At 43.7% G+C, this 19875-nt stretch overlaps 1 pseudogene; it reads left to right on the forward strand.

The window, feature by feature from the left end:
- The first annotated feature begins 431 nt into the window (after positions 1 to 431).
- Positions 432 to 18324, forward strand: LOC123160169 (probable LRR receptor-like serine/threonine-protein kinase At1g51880; annotated as a pseudogene).
- The last annotated feature ends 1551 nt before the right edge of the window (positions 18325 to 19875 follow it).

Below are 19875 nucleotides of genomic sequence, written 5' to 3' on the forward strand. Positions count from 1 at the left end.
GGTTCTCGTCGTGTGTACGCAACAACGATATTTGGTGTTAGATTTTTCAGATCGATTCAAGCATTCAATGGCAACGACTGCGGCTTCGGGGTGCTGGTCCTTAGGGGCAAGTGCACGAAGACTTCCCGTCTGTCATCGACAAGGTCGACCGGCTCCGGTATGGGAGCGGCAACAACGGTGCGTCAGCGGCTCGTTCTGGCGGCGGCAGTGATCGTTCGGTGATCCATGAACCTCGATGTAATTTTTATTATGTTTGAGGTGTTTTGTACTTCTGATGAATTTCTATAATAGATATAATAATTTCGAAAAAAAGTTGTCTATTTTTTATTAGAAGGGATTGAGTTGAGGCTTCCCATATCGAAGATATGTTATGATCAATTCTCCATTAGCTGCTTCTTGCGTGTGCACCGGAGCAATTAACGCCACGAGCAATGGCGGCCACGCCATGGCTGCTGCTTCTCTGCCCCAGCCTCGCCGCCGGAGGCGTACTGCAAGCTCGTGCCCAGCCTGACAGCAATGGTAATACACTTATATGTGTTCTCTAGAAGATTACTGCAAGTTGCCACAAATGGATCGTGTACAATTGCACTCTGTCCATACTGTATCATCCAACATCTTTATCTGCGTGTGATCGATCGCGTGCTGTTTGCTATATATGCAGGATTCATAAGCATAGACTGCGGAACGCAGGGGAAGGAGGGCTACGTGGACACGGCCACCAAGCTCTTGTACTACCCGGACACCGGCTTCACCGACGGCGCCGGCACCTGCCGCAACATTTCAGCCGACTACATAACATCGTCCTTGTGCAAGTGCTTGTATACCGTCCGCAGCTTCGCATCTGGTGTGCGGAACTGCTACACGCTCCGCTCCCTCGTGCCCGGCCTCAAGTACCTCATCCGAGCCAAGTTCATGTACGGCAACTACGACGGCCTCCAACGGCCACCCATCTTTGACCTGCACATCGGCGTCAACTACTGGCAAACCGTGAACATCACGAAGCCGGACGCGGAGAAGTCCGTGGAGGCCATCGTGGTGGTGCCAGACGACTTCGTGCAAGTTTGCCTGATCAACACCGGTGCCGGAACACCCTTCATCTCTTTGCTGGAGCTAAGGCCGCTCAAAAAGACGATGTACCCACAGGTGACTGCGGCACAGGGGCTCCACCTCTCAGACAGGATCAACTTCGGCCGGATCGATGAAAACACCGACGTCATCAGGTGAGCCAAAGATCACATACTTCCATTTCCATATGTTAAAATTTGCCTATGTTGTTTCTATGCATGTCATGGACTTTAACCACGAATGCATTTGATCGATCGGTCAGGTATCCCGACGATCCACATGACAGAATATGGACACATTTGGTTGAACCTACCGATATATCAATGACACGGAAGGTCATACCCGACAGCCTCTTCGAAGTACCGACGGTCGTGATGCAGACGGCGATGAGGGCACGAATTGTCTCAGGCGGCTTAGGATTGTCTTGGGACCCTGAGCCCCAACCCAAAAATCCATCGCCGGGGTACATCACCATCATGCACTTCTCTGAGCTACATGTCCTTCCATTCAACGCCATACGTGAGTTCCACATCAACCTCAACGGCGTGTCATGGTATCCAAACAACGTCCTACCGAAATACCTCTCTGGCACAGCCATCTACAATAGCTTCCCCTCCTTGAAGAGTCACTACAACATCTCCATCATGCCCACCGCTAGATCAACACAACCGCCTATCATCAATGCTATTGAAATATACACGGTCATCACCACCACCAACCTTGGCACCGACTCCGTGGATGGTACGTTTTATTCAGACGCATAAATACTTAAATTTTTTTCGATAAAAGGGGGCACACACCGCCCATTTTCATTGCGAAAATGGAGTCTGGGATACATCACTTGTTTTGAAAATTTGACAGGAGCTCTGTCATTTCGATTAGAAGAAGAGATTTAAGTTCATAGCCAAGCAATATTAACACTAGGCTTTGCCTAGGTGAAAATCAGCCCCCTTCATCCTAAACAACTCTATGAAATTATGGCTGCATGCATCGATTGATGCAGAGGCCGGGGCTTTCCTTATTAAAAAAAACAACTCTATGAACACTGGTAGAAAAAAGCCCTTTAGTCCCGGTTCGCAAAGGCCTTTAGTCCCGGCTGTGCAACCGGGACTAAATATGCGCGACTAAAGACCCCCCCCCCCTTAGTCGCGCCTCTTACGAACCGCGACTAAAGGCTTTAGTCCCGGTTCTCGTGGCTAACCGGGACTAAAGGTCCGTCCACGTGGGCGCCAGGGGTCCGTCGGGGCGGAGGACCTTTAGTCCCGGTTCTCGTGGCTAACCGGGACTAAAGGCCTCCTCCGCAGGTTTAGGGTTTTAGCCCCCCTAAACCTGGTTTCTTTTTAATTTGTAGTGTTTTATTTCTTTTATATTTTATTTTGTGTTTTATTTTAATTTTGATGAAGTTTCAGTACACATATTCTACGCTACTATATACATGCATATGAAATTTCAAACAAGAAGAATTCAAGAGGAATATATAATATATATTCAATCTCGGGTGACCATATACAACTTCGAACAAGTTTCCATACACAATTAGGATGGATGACCATATACAACTTCGAACAAGTTTCAATCTCGGGTATGCATATAAATTTCTTCGTCCTCGGTATAGTGTTCTCCTTTAGGATTGATGACTTGCCTCATGAAAAATCCTGCTAATTCATCTTGAATTGGTCGGAAGCGAGCTTCTGGACTAAGCCTCCTCCGCAAGTTATCCGTCGCCTTCCACACGCTATCCGATGCCTTCCGCTCTGAGGTGTGTCTCCGGATGTTCTCACAAACATAGTATCCACATAGATTGGTCCCCGGTGGCTGCTTATCCACATTAACTAACCTTCTAAAATCTAGCTCATGTTTGAATTCACCGACAATTTCTTCTGAGAACCGTCTCCAAACCCTACAGGGCAAAGAAAATTAAATGAACAAGGGAGTTATTAGTTACTTGATATTAGGAAATGAACGAAAGAGACCGATCGATATAGAGCTCAAATGATTGAAAATAATTACTTTTGCAGCATTTTTCTCATGTCGGCCCAACGCTTTGGATCCGAATCCATAGAGTCCATGATTAGAACTCTGGAGGTGTGAAGTTCAATATTTAGCAGAATCCAGTGGAACCTGCGGACACGTTACATGCACAGTCATGCATAACTCATCGATTAGACATACCATGCATGGAGTAAACAAAAGAGAATGGGCACAAGAGAGAAACACTCACCCAAAATGGTAAGGAAATAGAATATGACTTTTGAGTTGATGCTTTCTAAGAAACTTGTACAAGTCTTTCTCCACGTCTTCGGGGTGATTTTGTAACACATGTCCATTAACGATATGTGGGTCAATGAACCCAACATCATGGATGTTTCTTATTTTGCATTCCCAAATCTTCAATCTGCATAATAGCGTACGCAACAATATAGTTAGGACAATATATATATATATATATATATATATATATATATATAGTGCAGGCAATGAAGAACGAGATGAGGTAGAAATAAATCACTTACAGAACGTAGCAACTCAGCATAGATTTGTCGAGGTCGCGCAGATTGAACAGCTGGAACAATTCACTCATATGAACTTGTACAGAGTACCGTTTGGTGTGATGCTCCTCTGTAACATCCGCATAAACATATTCTTTGTCGGCCCATGTTATGAATTGCTTGTACCAACGTAGCAGATTTCGCATTTGTGGTGGTAGACTCTTTTCCCGCGCAGGCTCGACGAGAGGCCCATTCCGCACATATTGTAATGCTATCTCACATACTGGCGCATCCTCAAGGCCTAAGAAGGCACGAAGAGTCAAACCCATCTCGGACGCTTGTTTCATGGCACTCGCTACAGTCAATCCAAGTGCTGCCGCAGCTGCTATGATCTCGGGGTCCTCTTCCGGACCGGCTTTCACTATGAGCGGGGGGATCGATTGTTTCTTCTGCATCCCGAGCTGGTCAACTTGTTTCCCGCTTTTTTTACTTTCTTCTTTCTCCTCCTTCAATATTTTTGCTTGCCTACGAAGTTCATGTCCATAGTCGTCAGGCATATTCAGCTCGGCTTGGGACGGTGTCGTCAAAAAATCCTTAGCCCACTTCTTTTGCTTCTCAGTGAATACTTGCTTGGGCTCAGGCTCTTTTATCGCCTTCATATCCGCCTTCCATTTCTCATAATCAGCAGACGCGGCCAATTTGGTTTCAGCTTCACTAAGTTCCCAAGGCCTTGGGAGGAGAGGCTTCAGTGATGGCTCCGGTACCCTTGTGGTCTTAGGTACATAAGGGTCCGGGTTAATAGTCCAGGAGCGGGTTTCCTTGCTGTCCGCCTGCTTCTGCTTCTTCGCCGGAGGTGGATTGGGGGGCGTCGTACCCGCCGGAGGAGGATTGGGGGGCGTCGTACCCGCCGGAGGTTGTGGATCGGGGGACGGCGTCGAATGGCGTGAAGGAGGTGTAGGTGAACCACCACGACCACCACCACCGCCACCACCGCCACCACCACCACCACCACCATCGGAGGGGGGTGGACTTGCTAGCCTTGGCGCCTCGCCTGGAAACACTATGTACTTCTTTTTCCATAGAATGATCTGGCGCTTGACATCTCCAAGTCTTCTCTCCCCTTCGGGTGTAGGTTTGTCAATCTCCAGGTCCTCAAACCCTTGGACTATGTCTTCCACCGTGACACGAGCATAGCCATATGCAATGGGGTTGTTGTGGTGGAGTGCTCCAGGTGTACAGGGTAAAGCACTGCCGCTAGCTACCTTCGTGGAAACGTTCCCCACGGGATAATGCAGATCACATTCTTTCATCTCCTTTACATCATCCACGGGGTAGTGAGGCTCCGGTGCACGAATCTCGATCATCGGTGCACTAGCACCAGGCGGGGCATCCGTGGAAGCCACGCTGCTTCTCCGCTGCTGGCTTCCGCGATCCGCTTCATGATCTTCATGCGGCCCTGCAGCCGATTTTTCTTTTACTAGTTCATGCACGGTCTGCTTCAACTCATGGAGTTCCGATGCAAACTTCGCCATAAGATCTGCATCCCGGTCCGTCTTTCTCTTACGGCTTCTGTAACAGTACGGGTCATTGTCCTGGGAAAACCCTACTTTCCACGGAACTTTGCCTTTGCCTCGTACACGTCCTCCGTGTTCATCATTCCCGAGGGCTGTTGTCAGTGCGTCTTTCTCTCTGTTGAACTTGATCAAGCCCTCTTGAGCTTGGGTCATTGCGTCAATAAGGGCTTGGGTGGGAGCAAACTTTTTCTTCCGGTGAACACACACCCCTGTCTCCGGGTCTAGCGATCCCCCATGCCCGTACCACCAGCTTTTGGCCCTTGGGTCCCATCCCTCTGTACCTAGAGGGATTCCTCGCACCCTCAGGTCCTCCTCCATCTTCTGCCACCTAGGCTCCGAAAGGCGGTATCCTCCTGGCCCCATAATATGATGGAACTTTTTCTTACTCGCATTATCCTTATTTTTTTCGATATTTCCTTGAAATGCTCCGATTGCTTTTGCCTCACAAATTCTGGCCAATCATCTTTCAGTTTCTCATGTTGTCCATTGAAATCCGGAGTCTTGCCCTTGTTGACATAGTCACGGGTTAAATTTTTCTTGAAGTTCCGGAATGCTTCGCCCATCTTCTGAAGAGCGAACTCTTTAACTAGCCTCCTCCTCTCACGTCCACCCGGAACCTCGTTACCGAATTCATCGACTTTGTTGTATTCCGGAGGTAGAATGAAATGTTCCATAAGCTTTCTCCAGCAATCCTTTTTCGTTCTCTTGTCGACAAAACTGAAACCAAGACGTGCCTTCTTTGGCTCCTTCCATTCCTGGACGGTGATCGGGACGTTGTCTCTAACAACGACTCCGCATTGGTTGATAAACTTTGAGGTGTGCTGTAGGGGCTTGCCGGTTTCACTGACAAACTCAATGGCATATGTTTCTCCTGTTTTCATCGCCTTGGATTTGCCACGCTTTGTCGTACTCGATCCGGCCGAGGGCTAAAAAAAGAAAGAGAGTCGCGCGCGTTAATACATATGTATTCACATTTCAGTAAGTTTGTATCACGAGAGGCTCAATGTATATATATACCTCGCCGGAGGTGGTTGCTACTTGCAATTCGAGATCGTCGTTTGTTGACGGTTGACCTCCGTCGACAATGTCCGTTCCTTCACCTTCTTGATTATCGCCTTCTTGATCACCGTCAAGGTTCAGAAAAGAAGAGACTACATCCTCTTCTTGCTCATATTCTGAGCCCGGCACATAAGGAATCTCGTTGTTGATGATGCCCATTAAATAACGTTCAGCCTCCGGATCCCTAAGCGGCTCGGCTCTATCGTCCGCCATATGTCACTCCTGCATGTAGTAAAAATTCTTTAAGTATAAAGGAATTAAAAAATAAGATTAAGGGGACATAGAGGAGGAGGAATTAAAAAATAAGATTATTGAGCACTAATTTGCATAGAAGTTTTTGTTTAGCACTGCCAAGTATTTTGTTTTTCCTTTTCTTTTTTCTTTTCTTTTTCCTTTTCTTATTTTGTTTTTCCTTTTCTTCTTCCTTTTCTTCTTCCTTTTCTTATTTTGTTTTTCTTGGTTTTCATTGGTTTTCTTTGTTTCTTTCTCGATTTTCTTGATTTCATTCCTTTGCATTGGTTTGTTTTGTTTTGTTTTCTTTTGTTTGTTTTGTTTTGTTTTGTTTTCTTTTGTTTTTCTTTTGTTTTTGTTTTGTTTTCTTTGTTTTTCTTTTGTTTTTCTTTGTTTTTGTTTTGTTTTGTTTTGTTTTGTTTTGTTTTCTTTCTTTTCTTTTCTTTGTTTTTCTTTGTTTTGTTTTCTTTGTTTTTCTTTTGTTTTTCTTTGTTTTGTTTTCTTTGTTTTTCTTTCTTTTTCTTTGTTTTCTTCTGTTTTTCTTTTGTTTTGTTTTTTGTTTTCTTTTGTTTTTTCTTTTGTTTTCTTCTGTTTTTCTTTTGTTTTTCTTTTGTTTTCTTTGTTTTATCCTGTTTTCTTTTGTTTGCTTTGTTTTTCTTCTGTTTTTCTTTTGTTTTGTTTTTGTTTCTTTGTTTTTCTTTTGTTTTTCTTTGTTTTTCTTTGTTTTGTTTTCTTTGTTTTCTTTTGTTTTCTTTGTTTTGTCTTCTTTGTTTTCTTCTGTTTTTTCTTTTGTTTTCTTTGTTTTATTCTGTTTTTGTTTTGTTTTCTTTGTTTTTCTTTTATTTTTCTTTGTTTTTCTTTGTTTTGTTTTCTTTGTTTTTCTTTGTTTTGTTTTCTTTGTTTTCTTCTGTTTTTCTTTTGTTTTCTTTGTTTTTCTTCTGTTTTTCTTTTGTTTTTGTTTTGTTTTCTTTGTTTTATTTAGTTTTTCTTTGTTTTGTTTTCTTTTGTTTTTCTTTGTTTTCTTCTGTTTTTCTTTTGTTTTGTTTTGTTTCTTTGTTTTCTTCTGTTTTCTTTTGTTTTGTTTTTCTTTGTTTTCTTCTGTTTCTTTTGTTTTTCTTTTGTTTTTCTTTGTTTTCTTTGTTTTTCTTTTCTTTGTTTTTTTCCTTCGTTTGTGGCGGCGGCGGCGGGAGGCGGAGGACGGCAGGCGGCGGCGGGAGGCGGAGGACGGCAGGCGGCGGCGGGAGGCGGAGGACGGCAGGCAGGCGGCGCGGGCGGCGGGCAGGGGCAGCGGGCGGCGGGCAGGGGCGGGGGCAGGGCGGGCGGGCGGTGGGAGGCAGGTGGCGACAGGGGCAGGGGCAGCGGCGGGAGGCAGGCGGCGGCGGGCGGCAGGGCAGGGGCAGGGGCAGCGGCGGGCGTTGGCGACGGCGAGGAGGAGCGGGCGGCGACGGGGCAGGGCGTCGGAGCTCACTGGGGCAGGGCGTCGCCGCTCACTGGGCAGGGCGAGGTCGGGGAGGCGTTGACGACGGCGAGGTCGGGGAGGCGTTGGCGACGGCGAGGAGGAGCGGGCGGCGACGGGGCAGGGCGCGGCAACGGCGACAGCGACGAGGAGCAGCCTGGCGGCGTCAAAGCGTTGGGGAAGAATGTGGAAAAATCCGAAGTGCCACACTTATATAGGAAACCCTTTAGTCCCGGTTGGGGAGGCGGACCGCGACTAAAGGCACCCTTTAGTCCCGGTTGGGGACACCAACCGCGACTAAAGGGTACCTTTAGTCGCGGTCCGCCTCCCCAACCGGAACTAAAGGGTTTTGGCGCCGCTTTCGTTCCCGCGCAGAAAGAGCCTTGTCACGAACCGCGACTAAGGGTCCTTTTTCATATAAAATAAAACTAATTCATTTTAAAATCTTGAAAATATAATTATATATCAAAAAAATCAGAAAAATAAAACTAATTCATTTTAAAATCTTGAAAATACAAATAATATATCAAAAAAAGCATAAAAATAAAACTAATTCATTTTGAAATCTTAAAAATACAAATAATATATTAAAAAAATCAGAAAAATAAAACTAATTCATTTTAAAATCTTGAAAATACAAATAATATATCAAAAAAAATCAGAAAAATAAAACTAATTCATTTTGAAATCTTAAAAATACAAATAATATATCAAAAAATCAGAAAAATAAAACTAATTCATTTTAAAATCTTGAAAATACAAATAATATATCAAAAAAATCAGAAAAATAAAACTAATTCATTTTAAAATCTTAAAAATACAATTATATATCAAAAAAATCAGAAAAATAAAACTAATTCATTTTAAAATCTTAAAAATACAATTATATATCAAAAAAATCAGAAAAATAAAACTAATTCATTTTAAAATCTTAAAAATACAAATAATATATCAAAAAAATCAGAAAAATAAAACTAATTCATTTTAAAATCTTAAAAATACAAATAATATATCAAAAAATTCAGTTCATCGATCCCTTGAAGGTTTGACAAAAGGTTTGATACATCATTCAGTTCATCGACCAAATACAAATCATCCGGATTCGCCATCGTACGTTTTAATTCACATGATCCATTCAACAAAGTTTGGTACAATAAATTATTACACATCAATTCTTCCCTTGTGTCCCTGCTTGCTTACGATTGTGCCGTATCCATGGAGCATCCTCATCATTTAACTTAATGCTTGGGTCAGTGTTCACTTTGAAGGGCGGAATTTCACCAAACATATTATAATCTTCTGACATGTCTGTCTTGTCCTCCACTCCCACGATGTTTCTTTTCCCTGAAAGAACAATGTGGCGCTTTGGATCATCGCATGATGTACTGATCGTTTTCTTATCTTTCCGTTTCCTCGGTTTGCTACTCATGTCCTTCAAATAAAAAACCTGAGCGACATCTTTGGCAAGGACGAATGGTTCGTCAAGGTAACCAAGATTGTTGAAATCCACCATTGTCATTCCGTATTGCTCGTCCACCTTTACCCCACCTCCTGTTAGCTTGAACCATTTGCACCGGAACAAAGGGACCTTAAAGGAGGGTCCATAGTCAAGTTCCCATATCTCCTCTATGTAACCATAATATGTGACCTTTCGCCCATTCTCGGTTGCTGCATCAAAGCGGACACCACTGTTTTGGTTGGTGCTCTTTTTATCTTGGGCGATGGTGTAAAATGTATTCCCATTTATCTCGTACCCTTGGAAAATCGTTATAGTCGAAGATGGTTTCTTGGCCAACATGTACAGCTGATCTCCAACATCATCATTGTCATTCATTAAATGTTTTCGCAACCAACTGCCGAAAGTCTCCATGTGGGCCTTTCTAATCCAGGATTCAGGCTTCCCCGGGTTGTCCGAGCGTAAAATATTCTTGTGTTGCTCGAAGTACGGAGCCACCAAGCTGGAATTTTGCAGAACTGTGTGGTGTGCTTCAGTCATAGAATGACCGTCCATACATATCGTGGATTTCCTTCCGATCTTGCCTTTTCCACTTAGTCTCCCCTCGTGCCGCGATTGAGGAATACCAATCGGCTTAAGGTCAGGAACATAGTCAATACAGAACTCAATTACCTCCTCATTTCCATAGCCCTTGACGATGCTTCCTTCTGGCCTAGCACGGTTACGAACATATTTCTTTAATACTCCCATGAACCTCTCAAAGGGGAACATATTGTGTAGAAATACAGGACCGAGAATGGAAATCTCTTCGACTAGGTGGAGCAGGAGGTGCGTCATAATATCGAAGAAGGATGGTGGGAACACCAACTCGAAACTGACAAGGCATTGGACCACATCGTTCTGTAACCGTGGTAGATCTTCTGGATTGATTACCTTCTGAGAGATTGCATTGAGGAATGCACATAGCTTCACAATGGCTACTCGAACATTTTCCGGTAGGAGCCCCCTCAAAGCAATCGGAAGCAATTGCGTCATAATCACGTGGCAGTCGTGAGACTTCAGGTTTTGGAACTTTTTCTCCGCCATGTTTATTATTCCCTTTATATTCGACGAGAAGCCAGACGGGACCTTCATACTGCTCAGGCATTCAAAAAAAATGACCTTCTCTTCTTTGGTAAGAGCGTAGCTGGCACGACCTTGAAACCATTCCGGATGCCGGTCATCTGGGTCTTTCAAAAGTTGCTGGTCCTGCCGTGCTTCCTTTGTATCATTTGTCTTCCCATACACGCCCAAGAAGCTTAGCAGGTTCACGCAAATATTCTTCGTAACATGCATCACGTCGATTGCAGAGCGGACATCTAGGACTTTCCAATATTCTAGCTCCCAAAATATAGATTTCTTCTTCCACATGGGTGCGTGCCCGTCAACTCCCCGCGGAACTGATTGTCCGCCAGGACCCTTTCCAAAGATGACTTTCAAATCCTTGACCATATCAAATATCTCAGCACCAGTACGTTCCGCAGGCTTCGGCCGGTGATCTGCCTTGCCGTTGAAATGCTTGCCTTTCTTTCTTACGTTATGATTTCGGGGAAGAAATCGACGATGACCCAGGTACACGTTCTTCTTACAATTAACCAAACGTACACTTTCAGTCTCATGTAAGCAGTGCGTGCATGCATTGTATCCCTTATTTGTCTGTCCCGAAAGGTTACTGAGAGCAGGCCAATCGTTGATGGTTACAAAAAGCAACGCTCGTAGGTCAAATTCCTCTCCTTTGTGCTCATCCCAGACACGTACACCAGGTCTGGCCCACAACTGTAAAAGTTCATCAACTAATGGCCTTAGGTACACATCGATGTCGTTCCCGGGTTGCTTTGGACCTTGGATGAGCACTGGCATCATAATGAACTTCCGCTTCATGCACAACCAAGGAGGAAGGTTGTAGATGCATAGAGTCACGGGCCAGGTGCTATGGCTGGAGCTCTGCTCGCCAAAAGGATTCATGCCATCAGTACTTAGACCAAATCTTATGTTCCTTGCGTCAGCTGCAAAATCTTTGAACACTCTGTCGATCTTTCTCCATTGCGTTCCATCAGCGGTGTGTCTCAACTCCCCGTCGGACTTACGGTCCTCTTTGTGCCATCGCAACGACTTGGCATGCTTTTTGTTCCTGAACAGACGTTTCAACCGTGGTATTATAGGAGCATACCACATCACCTTGGCGGGAACCCTCTTCCTGGGTTTCTCGCCCTCAACATCGTCACCAGGGTCATCGCCTCTGATCTTATAACGCAATGCAGTGCATACAGGGCATTCATTCAAATTCTCGTATTCACCGCGGTAGAGGATGCAGTCGTTAATGCATGCATGTATCTTCAGAACCTCTAAACCTAGAGGGCAGACAACCTTCTTTGCTTCGTACGTACTGGCGGGCAACTCGTTATTCTTCGGAAACATATTCTTCAACATTTTCAGCAAATTTTCAAATGATGAGTCACCTACACCTTCCTGTGCCTTCCATTTTAGCAAATCCAGTGTGCAGCCCAGCTTTTTCAGACTATTATCGCATCCTGGATACAACGACTTTTTGTGATCCTCTAACATGCGATCCAAATTCTCCCTATCCTTGTCAGTTTCGCAGCGTCTCCGTGCATCAGCAATGGTCCGACCAAGATCATCAGCGGGCTCATCATGTGCCTCTTCTTCACCTTCACCTAACCCTTCCCCACCTTCAGCATCATCCTCCATGAAAGTATCACCGAAATGATCATGATAGTTGTCATCGATATCATCCCCTTCTTCATCTTCTTCCATTCTAACCCCTCTTTCTCCATGCTTGGTCCAACAATTATAGCTTCGCATGAAACCGTGCCGAAGCAGGTGCATGTGAACGTCTCTTGAGGAGGAGTAACCCTTCTGATTCTTACAGACAGCACATGGACAGATAATAAAACCTTGCTGCTTGTTCGCATTTGCCACTACGAGGAAATCTTTCAAACCCGTAGTGAACTCGCCGGAGAGTCGGGGACCGTACATCCATTGCCGATTCATCTGCATTATTATTATATAAAGTATATAATTAACCATCATGCATTTGTTAAACTAACTAGCTAGAAATAATACAAATTAAACAATGAACTACACACATGCATATTTTATCAATGACACATGAAAGGTTCAAGTTGCTAACCGCGATCGCGGAGGAAAAATAAATGAGAAAGCTCAAGTGTGGCTCGGACACTTCATATCATGTTTGTTTCAGGCTCTCGGGCATTTCATCGAACACCTTGTGTGCATAGGAGGAACCAAAAGCAAACCCACCACCCCCTTCTGAATATTGTGAAGTGAGCTGAGTGAAGTGAAGTGAGCTGAGTCCTATATATAGGGATGGGCCTTTAGTCCCGGTTGGCCTGGCCAACCGCGACTAAAGGCCTTCGGGGACCTTTAGTCCCGGTTGGCCAGGCCAACCGGGACTAAAGCCCCTCCCGTCCGCCAGCTGGATGGGCCTTTAGTCCCGGTTGGCCTGGCCAACCGCGACTAAAGGCCTTCGGGGACCTTTAGTCCCGGTTGGCCAGGCCAACCGGGACTAAAGCCCCTCCCGTCCGCCAGCTGTCGACCGAGCGCGCTGGGCCCAGATAGTTGGTCGCGGGTCTCCTCCCGAACCGCGACTAAAGACCCCTTTTGTCGCGGTTCGATTATTTTGGGGACTAATGGGGGCGTATGGAAGCCTCTTTTTCTACTAGTGGAAATGTCATTTCCCATTCCCTAATGAGTTCCTTTATCCTATAGATTGCACTTGACACCAAGTTGTAATCCAGCCTGAAAATACGTCCATTCCTTTCATTCCATATTTGCCAAGTGCTGTAAAAAACCAATCCATGAAACTTCTTGTCCGAGGTTGGAACAGCCTGTGTGAGATACATCACACTATCCATTTTACAGTCAGGGCCGTCGACAGGCATGTGCGACCGGTGCGTCCGCACAGGGCCCCAAAAAAGGTGGGGCCCCCAAGGCGTTGTGTCATTAGGAGGCCTAGTGGGATGAGAATTGCACGAGAGAAAAAAAGGCTGCCCGTTGGGCTGTTCGTCCACGTGAGTCGCTGCGCCCTAATCGTGGCAGTTTATCCTAATCTCCCCGCCGCGCGGGCGCCGCCTGCCCTGCCTCTGCTGCCTCATCGCAATCCGCCCTTCGTCCTCAATCTGTCACACTCGTTGGCATCAGGCCTGATCGGCATGCGTCCGCTTCTCATCTACTAGATCAACTGATCGCTTGGGCAGGCCAGAAGCTCTCCGCTTCTAATCTAGTGAGTCCTAAAACATGAGTGCATACATAATTTTGAGATCCATGCATGTACTGACAATTTTATTATTATATTATGAAATAAAATGTGCTCCAGATCCATGCATCCACGCATATACTAGGTCCAGGAGGCCAGGACATTGATCTCACATAATATAGCTTTAGGACTATTTTTGTATGTTCTTCTCGGTGTGGTCCGTTGTTAGGTTCTAGGTTTATTTGTTCCATATTTTCTCTCTCATGTAGGAGAGTTTCTGATGATAATTCATTGCCCTATAGTAAAATAGAAAAATATATTTCAATCTTCATCTTGTCTTCTAGAAATAGAAAAATATGATTCTGGTGTCTAAAGACATTATTGAAGGTATATGAATTTCATAATTTTAGGGCCTCATTTTGTATTTTGCACCGGGGCCCCAAATTCCTGGAGACGGCCCTGTTTACAGTACTCACCACAGATGCATCAACCACACCAGCAGAAGCAGAAGCTTACATCCCTACACATCTAGCCATAGATGAAGGATGCCAAAACACTACCTACAGGAGTGAGACAAGCACAAAGCATCAATATTACAGCCACACACGACAGGTACAAAGCATAAGCTACTAGGACATCCAACTTTCTCACACAATGTGACGATAATATTCGGACTGTAGTATTCCAACTGTAAGTCCGTCTGAAGATATCGTTCACGACCTGAGACAGTCTATTGCCCACCCACGAATCCAGTAAAGAGCATAAGGTAACAATCACAATCATAGGATCCGAAGGAAAGACATGTTGAAAACAGGACTTGTTCCTTTTTTTTTTGCGGGTGAACAAGACTTGTTCCTTGTTTGCCAAATAGACCAAAGCAGAGCAGCAGCTTGAATAGAAACTACAACCCTATAGTATTTGCTAGTATAGGATGGCAACTAGTTTTGAAAAAGATCAAAGAAAGATGGATGTGTTTTGCCTATGCATCAATATGATGCATGCAGCCATATTATTAAGCAAATAGTTAACAAGGTCTGTAGTATGGTACAAGCTCGTGAGAGGAGCTGAAATGCAATAAAGATAAAAGTTGCCACAACTGGTAAAAACATGACAAGATGACTAAACGCCTAGCCTATTATTGGATCGCCATCTAAACCGGTCGTGAGTATCCCGTGCTACCGTCTCTCACCGGTTGCACCCAATAGCCATATGCTCCTTGGCTTCCGCATGACTGAGTGACAGCCACGGATCCAAGCAGTTGCTCTGTATATGACCTACAAAAAATTTGTAAGAGTTTGTATGTTAAGGGTCACATCATTTCAGCAGTTCCATATAGCTTGAAGTAAAGCGCATACTTCGATTCGAATATGTGCCACAATTTCGGGCTCAACTCCATTTATCCATGTCCTAAATAACATGTTAACACTATTTGGAGGACTGACGTTGAAGGCTATGTGTATTGTACGCCATAGGAGCTTAGCGAGTGGGCATGTAAAAGAACATATGAAAAAACAAATGGTCGATACTCTCTGCAGTACCACAAAATTCACAACAATTTGACCCTTTCAAGCCTTTCTTACATAAGTTATCCTTCGTCAGGATCCGTCCTTGGTCACTAATCACAGACATGCTTTGACCTTTACAGGCATTCTCGTCTGCCAAAGAAGTTCAAAAGCAAAAACAGCAGCTCTAGCAATAATATATTGATAAAGTGACTTAACAGAAAATGTACTACATTTAGTTAGAAGCCACGTAACTTTGTGAGACTCCTCTGACAGCAACCTGATTGCACATATCTAGTATTTCATTCCACAAAAGTAAGAGTTTCTCCATAAAGGCATCTTCTAAATATACTGCAATCAAAATATTGGTTAAAGACCTTAGCTACACTAACATGTTGGCGGAAAGTTAAGTTGTACAAACGGAGAAATAGCTGACAAAGTGGCTTGCTACCCAGCCAAGCATCTCCCAAAATATTGTCTTACAACCATCACCCACAACTCTTTGACAACGGGCTCAAAATATATAGATGGAGGAGCACACACTTAAAAGAGTTATATATTTGTAAGTAGGTCGGAATTCTTTCAAATTCAAGTAAATTTCTAAGTTGCTAACCAAAATTGCACAAATATTTCACTAAGATGCACATATTCAACACGTGCAATTTTAGACTTACATAGTACTCTCTCCGTCCCATATTAATTGTCGCTAAACGTTAGATCGACAATTAATATGGGACGGAGGGAGTAGTACACAAATTCTGAAAAATCTGAAGCAATGGTGAATAGCAACAGTGCATTGAAAAATGGCCAACCACTAACTGCAGTGTCTGCAATCATGGCAATCAAGCTGAAGTATCAAGTGCATAAAAACTGGTTTGGTGACCCATGCGGTCCGGAGACTATTATGGTGTGGGCCAAGTTGGCATGTAGCTACGCCACTGCAAGGGCCCCAAGGATTAGACGCGTGTAAGTAGTTCATAACAATCTGTAAGGAACTTATCTTTGTGAAATTCATAATTGGAAATATTAAATGGAGAAAGGGTTACATTGCTACTATCAACTGAAACTGATCCACTGCTTAATTTCTATATGCAGAGACTTGTCCTCGAGAGGTCTGAACGGTGATATCTCATCTTCCTTCGCCAATCTTAAAGTTATCCAATACTTGTACGTCTTGAGTTATGGATCTGCCTTAATGTCCATTGTACTTGTGCAACTAAAAATATAAGAAAGTGTTTCATATCTCATAGGAATCTTTCAAACAATAACTTGGTAGGATCAATTCCAGATGCCCTTTCACAATTAACTTCATTGGCAGTTCTGTAAGTCGGGCAACTTTTGTCAAAATTTAGCCATTCGCATGAATTACTTCTGAATCATGTAAATAGTGTTATTAGTTCTGTTCAGCAGAGATTTGTCACACAACCAGCTCAATGGAGTAATCCCATCTAGACTTGTCAAAAGAGTCCAAGATGGCTCTCACTGGATCTAAGGTATCCCCCCCCCCCCAAAGTTTTTTATTCCCATTCTATGTACCATTACATTATGGTCGACAATTTTTATTAAGCTTCATATTTGTTAGATATGGCAACAATCGAGACCTTTGCCCCAATGGCAATTCATGTGGGCTACCAAACAAACGAAAGAGCAATCTGGCCATCTACATTGTCGTCCCTATAATTGTGGTGATAATAGTGGTAGTATTATTACTACTCTTTTGCTTGCTAAGGAGGAAGAGACAAGGTGAGGCATCAGCAAGATCACAATAACCATCTGATCTTGTTCCCAATCACATTACTAATTCTAGTTGTATTGTCTGTCACCTATTAAGGATCAATGAACAACTCTGTGGATCCACACAATGAAACCACGACGAGCTATGTGGTAGGAAACGATGTTCATAGGGACAATTCCTCATTGCATCGACTTGAGAGTCGTCAGTTCACGTACGAGGAGCTCAAGATGATAACAAACAACTTCCAACGAGTACTTGGCCAGGGAGGGTTCGGGTACGTCTATGATGGTTTTCTAGAGGATGGCACCCATGTGGCGGTGAAGTTACAGTCTCATTCTTCCAGTCAAGGTGTCAAGGAGTTCCTTGCAGAGGTAGATGTCTTTCTTTGATTGATGTTCCAAGGTAGGGACTGTACAAAGAAATTTCGGGGTGAAGTTTTATAAGTTACGAATATTTTGTCTAGGCTCATATTTTGACACGGATTCATCACAAAAATCTTGTAACCATGATTGGTTACTGCAAAGATGGGGAGTACATGGCACTCGTCTACGAGTACATCAGAAGGAACCCTACATGAGCATATTGAAGGTATTTAAGCTATTTACGTGTTAACTACAGGTTAACATGTTTCTTGAGAAATTCATACAAACCAAATGTCATACTATTTATAGGAAGTAAACGCGATGGAGGATGTTTATCATGGAGTCAAAGACTCCGGATTGCACTTGAATCTGCACAAGGTACACAGTTCAATACCAAGTTTGTTGTTGATTAATTAACGTTTTATGTTGCCATAGACATGAACACTAGCGGGTATGGCGATTTGTAGGGTTGGAGTATCTACACAAGGGGTGCAACCCGCCTATAATTCATAGGGATATAAAGGCCACCAACATCCTCTTGAATGTGAGGATGATTACGCGTCCACAATGACACTCGTTGGCTACACAAGGCTAGGATTGCGGACTTCGGCTTGTTCAAGGCCTTCAATGGTGGCGATGATTACGCTTCCACAATGACACTCGTTGGCACACCCGGATATGTCGACCCCGAGTACCAGGCGACGATGCAGCCAACAGCCAAGAGCGATGTGTATAGCTTCGGTGTCGTCCTGCTGGAACTGGTCACAGGGAAGCCTGCCATACTGCAGGAGGCGACACCCATCAACATCCTTCATTGGACACGAAAACGGATGGCACAGGGCCATATTGAAAGTGTGGTTGATGCGCGTATGTGTGGCATTTATGATGTTAACAGTGTGTGGAAAGTGGTGGAAATTGCACTCAAGTGCATTGCATATGTGTCACCGCAACGACCCACCATGACCGGTGTGGTGGCTCAGTTGCAAGAGTGCATGGAGCTCGAGGAAGGAAGCATCGATCATTGAATATGTGAACAATGGTTTTTCTACCCGTGGTGGCAGCGCCAACCCGAACTTCAATTATGATGCTTACGATATTTCAGATGGAACACAATACTAGGAGGGTGCGTGCATTGTCCATCGGTCCTACTCTACGTTGACAACGCCTATGTTTTATTTCCAATTTGGTATGATACTATGAGTGCAACTATAGATTCTACATATATATTTTTTTCTCTTCAAGGTATCTCGATGGAATTTCGAAGCATGTTGAGTTTACCAAAGTGAGTGCACATGGTATGATATATCCAAACACATGAAGTGTGAAGTATTAAGTTTAATTTGAATAAGGCCTCGAGATCGATCTCTATCACTTGTAAAGTACGCCATTCCTGATTGTTTATTTTCAATTGATAATTTTTTTTGTATGAGGGTCATTTTATATGTCTCAATCTATGAGGCAAATCAGCCTAAGCTTTTTGTATCTTACTCTCACAAGAGATATTTCACAAATAAGCATACTCCCGCTAATGCAGACCACTCCGTCTATAGTTCATTCATTTTAACTAACCAGTGATTGGAGTAATACACAAATATCAATAAACATACATAAACGATCAATGATAATCACAATCACGTAGGACAACTCATGTAATCTACACACCGAAGCACAAAGAAAGAAGATACCACGTGGCTAGTACTATGAACCCACAATCCTGGGGTGAACTACTCACATGTCACATGAGAGCATCAGAGGATGCAGTGTTGATGAAGATGGAGGTGAATTCCCCCTCCTATAGAGTACCAGAGAGGAACTGTGGCATGGCTCCGCCTTAGATCATGAATAGCTTGAAGTGGTGATGGCAGAAAAAACCATAGTTAAATAGTTTAGGGTTCCTAGAGTATATATAGAGCTGGTGCACAAAGGGGGAGATCGGAAGCCACCACGATGGACCCACATGACCAAAGTTTTATGACGCAAGGCCCCCCGGGGCTCCAATGGGTGCCATCTTTTGCATACTTCCGCCCCTCTCGAAGTTAGACACTCCTAATTGTTACTTATATTTCCGAGCTTCAGAACATCCTACAATTAAAGAGGCAAAAACATGCAACTCGCTATCCTTCTGTCAATTTTTCATTACGTTAGTTAAATAAATACAAATAGTTGCATAAAAAATATAAGAATTGGCGTGAAAACTTCAATAGTTATAGATACATTTAGAACATATGAAACACAACTATGCATTATAGAGAATTGGCCGCAGGATGGAGGCGGCAACGATATGTTTTCCAACCCTTTTCATATATGTATCCTATCATATACGTATATCCTTACTGTTATCATATTTAGTTTTTTAGAAGCACCAAGTATAACTTAGATGCATACACACACTAACAGATGTACACACTTGTAGTGAGGAAATGAAGACTAGAGTCATGGAGCCTGTTCATTTGATAGTTGTGTTAATCACGAACCATGACATGCCACTAGACAATCTAGGTTTAAGGCACATGTGAAACCATACTTGAAAATTCGCAATCAGGCATGAAGCCTTTGGTATTGAAGAAGCATCCCTAGTAGTTGCAATGAAACGTCCAAACAATAGGAAAGGACGACCACGTCCACTGTACTATTGTTTTCAAGTCGTGGTGCACCATATTTCAACCCAAC

This window comes from Triticum aestivum, chromosome 1D (assembly GCF_018294505.1).
Source record: "Triticum aestivum cultivar Chinese Spring chromosome 1D, IWGSC CS RefSeq v2.1, whole genome shotgun sequence".
Taxonomy (NCBI): Eukaryota; Viridiplantae; Streptophyta; class Magnoliopsida; order Poales; family Poaceae; genus Triticum; species Triticum aestivum.